Below are 6,439 nucleotides of genomic sequence, written 5' to 3'. Positions count from 1 at the left end.
CTGTGTCAGAGTGAGCCAGAATTGAGTTCAAGTTGGCAGGAGGTCAAGGAACAAAATTCAACCTGAAAGGAAGCTGACTTCAATCTGGGAGGAGGCACACAAAGTGTTGCAAGCTGAACAAATTGAGTTCCAGCCTCACAGCCAGGAACCAGCCTGAATTTCAGTGGAACTAAAGGTGTAGGCTTGCTGAGATTATCCACTACTACTCCATTATAAATCTATGGCAGGTTTGCTGGGATTAATCAACACAGATCTGGGATCTGTCTGCTCACTCTGTCTACCAGTGACAGAAGAGACACACCCTCAAGTGGATATTTTTCCTCCTTCTCCTTTTTCTTTTCTTGTTTTGTTTTTGTTGTTTTCTTTCTCTTGATTCTTTGTTCTTATTTTTATATGGGTATGAACATTGTTTCTAGTTTTCTTATTGTTGTTGCTCTGTTCTGTTCTTCCTTTTTTTTTTGGTACTGGGGATTGAACTCGGGACCTTGCACTTTCGAGGCAAGTGGTGGAACCACTGAGCTAAATCCCTTGCCCTTCTGTTCTTGTACTTATTTCTTTCTTCCTTTTTCCCTCTTGTCTTCTTCACCAGTTTCCCAAATTTTACATACTCTTCCTTTGACCTCCAGCCTTGCTTCTAATCTCTTCATTTTCTTCAATTTCTCTACTTTTTCCCCCAGTCTCTTTTAAATTTTCTCCTCTGAGGGTAAAATTGCCCTATTGAGGGTATATTTACTGTATACAATTTTCTGGCTTGTTTTAAATTTTGTTACATAGCCACAAATCTTGATCATATGGTTAAAGGTACCAAGTTAATAGTTACCCACAGTTCATCATTTTCTAGGCTGTGTTTGATGGTATTGTTATTACTGATAGTACTACTTTAGCCAAGATGATATAATTGTTTTAATCAGTTGTTCTTCCTGATATGGGAAAACTGAGATTGCCTAAGGGTCATAAACAATACTATAGGCCAGTGTCAAAGAACAAGAGTCTAGGCCAAATAGGCAGCAATTTCTCATCCCCAGTAAATCAAAGAGGTAGGATCTTGCAACAGACTCAAAACCCAAAATCTGTCTACATCTGAAAGACATCTCTGAGAAGTAGTCATTTCCTAAGGGTTCTAAGTATTAGTTCTAAAACTACCTGCCGAAGCACTTTATAAACATCAACCCAAGAATTAAACTAAAAAAATACAAAATGAGAAGACACTTAAGCAAGATACAACCCCAGACTTTCAGCTTACCAAAGGCAAACTCAGGCAGCATTGAGGTGGAATAATTCTAAACCCACCCACCTGGACTCTCTGAAGTGGTAACAGTAGAAGTAACAAAGAAGATGAATGAGGCTCTAGAAAAAAGTCAAATCAGAAATAATCTCCCAGATAACTGCAGAGATGGTGACCATAATGCATGACATAGTGATTCTAGAGAAGATACAGATAAAAAAAAAAGAGCTTAGGAAAATGATGAAATCCATGAATGCCCAACATAAGAAGGAAATGGAATCCATGAAACAAATTCAAGCAGATATCCAGGAGATTAAAAATTCCATTGAAAGTATACCCAGCAGAATGAGTCTGCAAGGACAGACTATCAGATATAGAAGACAGGATTGCAGTTAGATTGCATGCTATTTTCTTAAAAATAGCATGGGGAAAAAAATAGCATGGGGACTTGAGAAATAAATCCAGCAGCTGCTAGATGATTCAAAGAAGAATAAAAAAATTGATTGAGTCACTGAAAAAGCAGGAGATAATGCAGATGACATATAAAATCTGTTCACAGAAGTAGTGGCAGAGAACTTCCCAAGCATAGAAAAACAATTTGACATACAGATAAGTAAGGCATATAGAACTCCAATTAGCCACGATAAAAAAACACACTACCCCAATGCATGTAACAGTCAGGATCCTAGAAATTCAACACAAGGACAAAATACAGTGGTCCCTCAAGTTACAACCAGCCTGACATATGAACAACTTGGGTTAATTAGGTTAATGGAAGATTCTTCTGCCTCTTGTTACTTATAGGGTATACCCAGGTAAACATCCAGATCTCCACTGTATTGACTTAAACCACCTTGAATTACAACAAGCCCTTGGGAACTGACTGAGTTTATAAGTCAAGGGTCCATTTTATTAAAAGGTGTTGAGAAAAGAAACAATTTTCTTATAAAGGAAAGCCCATCAGAATCACAGCAGACTCCTCAACACAAAAACTCAAGTCAAGGACAGGTTGGAGTGAACCATTTCAAGCCCTAAAAGAAAACAACCAGTACATCCTGACTGATGTACCCCACAAAACTATCTTTCAAAATTGATGGAGAAATAAGATACTTCCATGATAACACACCCAAAGAAATTTGTGGCCACCAAAACAGCACTCCAAAATGTTCTGAAAGACATTCTTGAAAGAGATTAGGACTACAACTCCATGAACTCCAACAGAATGAATCCACCAGGCAAGGCAAATAATTAAAGAGAGGAGGGAAAAGGGGAAACCAACAATAGGAAAATAACATCACAAGGATAAGTCAATACATACTAGTTATAACCATCAATGTAAACGGTCTCAATTCACCAAACAAAAGAAACAGACTAGCAGAATTGATCAAGAAGCAAGACTCAACAATATGCTGCATACAAGAAACAGATTTAATTTTTTAAAAATTCATAGACTGAAAGTCAAAGGCTGGAAAACAATACTCTGTGAGACAGGAACCCAGAAAAATGCATGGGTATCTATTTTATTTGCGGACAAAGTGGATTTCAAGCCAAGACTAATTAAGAGAGACAAAGAAGGTCAGTCTAACCAGAGACCCCTGCAGCAGATCCGGATCTCCTGCTTGGTGCTACTACACACAGTGAGTAGAATTAGAGACAGAATTAAAGAGACAGAGACAAGGAATTGGGATGACCAGTGCTTAAGCAAGCCGCAAAAGACTTGAGCAAGGAAAGGGCATGAATGCCCAGAACTGTTGACATTTATTTGTGGCACAATCATTGTTAAATTGGGGTAAAGGGGCTACGTGAAGGGGCTATGTGTAGTTGCTATGGATATGTTGCTGATGCAGGCAAGGCTTGTAAAAGAAGAGACAAACATTCTTGTGTTCGGCTGGGAACAGAATTTGGATAAGAGTTACTTTGACCTCTGCTGTGTGTTACCTCATATGTTTTGGTCAGACTCACTTCTTAAAATAAGCCAATTGTGGAGTTAACTCTTTACAGCCTGCACACCCAACTATATAAAACAAATATTAACAGACATGAAAAATCAGATATGCACAAATAGAATTATAAAGGAGGACCTCAATACCCCACTGTCACAGATAGATCAACTAGATAAAAAAAATCAACAAAGAAATATAAAGGCTGAACCAAACTTTTGAACAAGTGGACTTAGTAGTTGTCTAAGAGTGTTCCACCCCAAAACAACAGAATAAACATTTTTCTCAGCTGCACATGGAGCATTCTCCAAAATAGACCACATACTAGCTCATAGAATGTGCTTGAGTAAATGCAAAGGAATTGAAATTATCCCAAGCATATTGTCAAGACCATAATGCAATGAAATTGGAACTCAATGGCAAAAGAAACCACAAGAACTTCATAAATACATGGAAATTAAATAACACCATCCTGAACAATCAGTGGGTCACAGATGAAATTAAAGAAGAAATTAGACAGTTTATACAATTAAACAATAATGCCATTATAACATTCTGGAACTTATAAGACACAATGAAAGTCTTAAGAGGAAAATTTATAGCAGTGAGTTCTCATATTAGAAAAACAAAGCAAGCACAAATAAACAACCTAATATTGAACCTCAGGCTTCTAGAAAAAGAATACCAAGTCAAACCCAAAGCTTGTACGAGGAAGGAAATTATCAAGATCAGATCAGAAATTAATGCAATTGACACTAAGAAAACAATACCAAAAAAATCAATAAATCTAAGAGTTGGTTCTTTGAGAGATTAAATAAAATTAGCCAACCTTATCAAAAAAGGAAAGAAAAGACTCAAATCCATGCAATTAGAAATGAAAAGGGAGGGCCAAGGATTTAGCTTAGTGGCACCGTGCCTGCCTTGCAAGCACAAGGTCTGAGTTCAATCCCCAGTACCACAAAAAGAAAAAAGAAAGAAAGAAAAAGGGTGAAATCACAACGGATCCTGCAGAAATCCAGAAGACCATCAATACCTACTTCGAGAAACTGTACTCTAATAAGATAGAAAACACAGAAGAAATGAATAGATTCCCAGATACATATCAATTACCAAAGCTGAATCAAGAAGATATAAAAATTCTAAATAAACCAGTATCAGTCAATGAAATCAAAGAAGCAATTTTAAAACTACCAACAAAGAAAAACACAAATCTTTATGGATTCACTGCTGAATTCTATAAGAAATTGAGACGATCTAATGGCACTACTCCTCAAACTCTTTAATGAAATTGAAAGGGAAGCAACACCCCCAAACTCATTCCTGGAAGCAGGCATTACCCTGATACCAAAACCAGAGAAATATCCAAAAAAGAGAACTACAGGGCAATCTCCCTAATGAACATAGATGCAAAAATCCTCAATAAAATACTGGTAAACAGAATGCAGCAAATCATCAAGAATATTATACACCGGGGCTGGGCCAGAGCAGCCCAGGATGGCAGACTTCGAGGATCAGGTGTCGGATGAGAAGAAGGGTACTATGTATGCAGATCTGAATGAAGTAAGGCAAAGCTCCTGGTCCAGGTACGCATCGCTGCTAAATTTATCACTCATGCACCTCCAGGGGAGTTTAATGAAGTATTCACTGTTGTCCGGCTACTACTTAACAATGACAATCTCCTCAGGGAAGGGGCAGCTCATGCATTTGCACAGTATAACATGGATCAGTTCACACCTGTGAAGACATAAGGATATGAAGATCAGGTTTTAATTACAGAGCATGGTGATCTGGGTAATAGCAGATTTTTAGATCCAAGAAACAAAATTTTCTTTAAGTTTGATCACTTACGGAAAGAAGCAAGTGACCCCCAGCCAGAGGAAATAGATGGAAGTTTGAAGTCTTGGAGAGAATCCTGTGACAGTGCTTTAAGAGCCTATGTGAAAGATCATTATTCCAACGGCTTCTGTACTGTATATGCTAAATCTATAGATAGGCAACAGACTATTATTGCATGTATTGAAAGCCACCAGTTCCAGCCTAAAAATTTCTAGAATGGCCGTTGGAGATCAGAGTGGAAGTTCACCATCAATCCATCTACAGCTCAGGTAGTTGGAGTGCTCAAGATCCAGGTTCACTATTATGAAGATGGTAATGTTCAATTGGTTAGTCATAAAGATGTACAAGATTCAATAAATGTTTCGAATGAAGTCCAAACTGCAAAGGAGTTTATTAAAATCATAGAGAATGCAGAAAATGAGTATCAGACAGCGATTAGTGAAAACTATCAAACAATGTCAGACACCACATTCAAGGCCTTGCACCGGCAGCCTCTGGTTACCCGCACCAAAATCGACTGGAACAAGATACTTAGTTACAAGATTGGCAAAGAAATGCGGAATGCTTAAAGGCTGACTGTAGAATTCTTCAGTATGTGGAAAGAAAATGATTCAACACATGGTCATATGATAAACAAGTGATTTATAAACAAAAGTGATATTTTGCTAGGGCTTTCAAACTTAACAGATTTTCTAGCCTCATGGAATACTGTTGAACCTATAGCATTGTCTTGACCTTGTGTTCTCTGCCTTGTAATTTTCTGTTATTACTATACCTAGTTGTAAATCTTTTTTTTTTCTCCTGTGTTTTATGTTGGAAAGAGAGATCTATCTTGGAGTCATTTTACTATTTAGAAAATTTTCCTAGCCATGAAGTCCTGTTACTGTTTAGATAATATGTTCAGTACTTTTTTACTCCTATGCTTCAAAGCACTTCTGGTACTTCAGTGGTTTTTACTGATCCAGCAGCTAAAGAGGCTGTTGTGCTACAAACCAGCTAAATGGAAGATACATTCATTCTTCTCACTCTGACTGCTTTGATCATCATTTGGAGCATCTCATAACTGTTATTTTTTTTAAACTTTGCATTGGGCCTTTCAGGTCCATTTGATAAGGCCAAAATAAGCATTCTGGAAATTCCATGATAGCCAGATTTTCTGGGGGAACTTGTTTTTAAATCCAAAGACTTGAACCACATTCCCTGCACATGAACATGTTTGCTTTTTTGGAGAGGAAGGGATTCTCTCATGGTCTTCCCTATTGTAGGTATTGACACCTGCATTTTTAGAAGAATTTTACTCATTTACATTTTTGTTTTTCTGTTTTGTTTTTTTGTTGTTGTTTTTTTAGAACTTCTGACATACTGTGGATGTAGTAAAACTTGAAAAATGCAGTGTTGAAGAAATCACGGATATCTTGTCCTTTAATACTTTGTGAAG

General features: G+C 37.3%; 1 pseudogene; it reads left to right on the top strand.

Moving 5' to 3' along the window:
• Positions 1-4,659: 4,659 nt before the first annotated feature.
• LOC147825670 (F-actin-capping protein subunit alpha-1 pseudogene) lies at positions 4,660-5,732 on the top strand (annotated as a pseudogene).
• Positions 5,733-6,439: the final 707 nt, after the last annotated feature.

This window comes from Heterocephalus glaber, unplaced genomic scaffold (assembly GCF_053883595.1).
Source record: "Heterocephalus glaber isolate CG9 unplaced genomic scaffold, H.glaber_assembly_v1.0 deba00001497, whole genome shotgun sequence".
Lineage (NCBI taxonomy): Eukaryota > Metazoa > Chordata > Mammalia > Rodentia > Bathyergidae > Heterocephalus > Heterocephalus glaber.
Note: the sequence above shows the minus strand (reverse complement) of the source record. Positions and strands in the feature narration are given on the sequence as shown.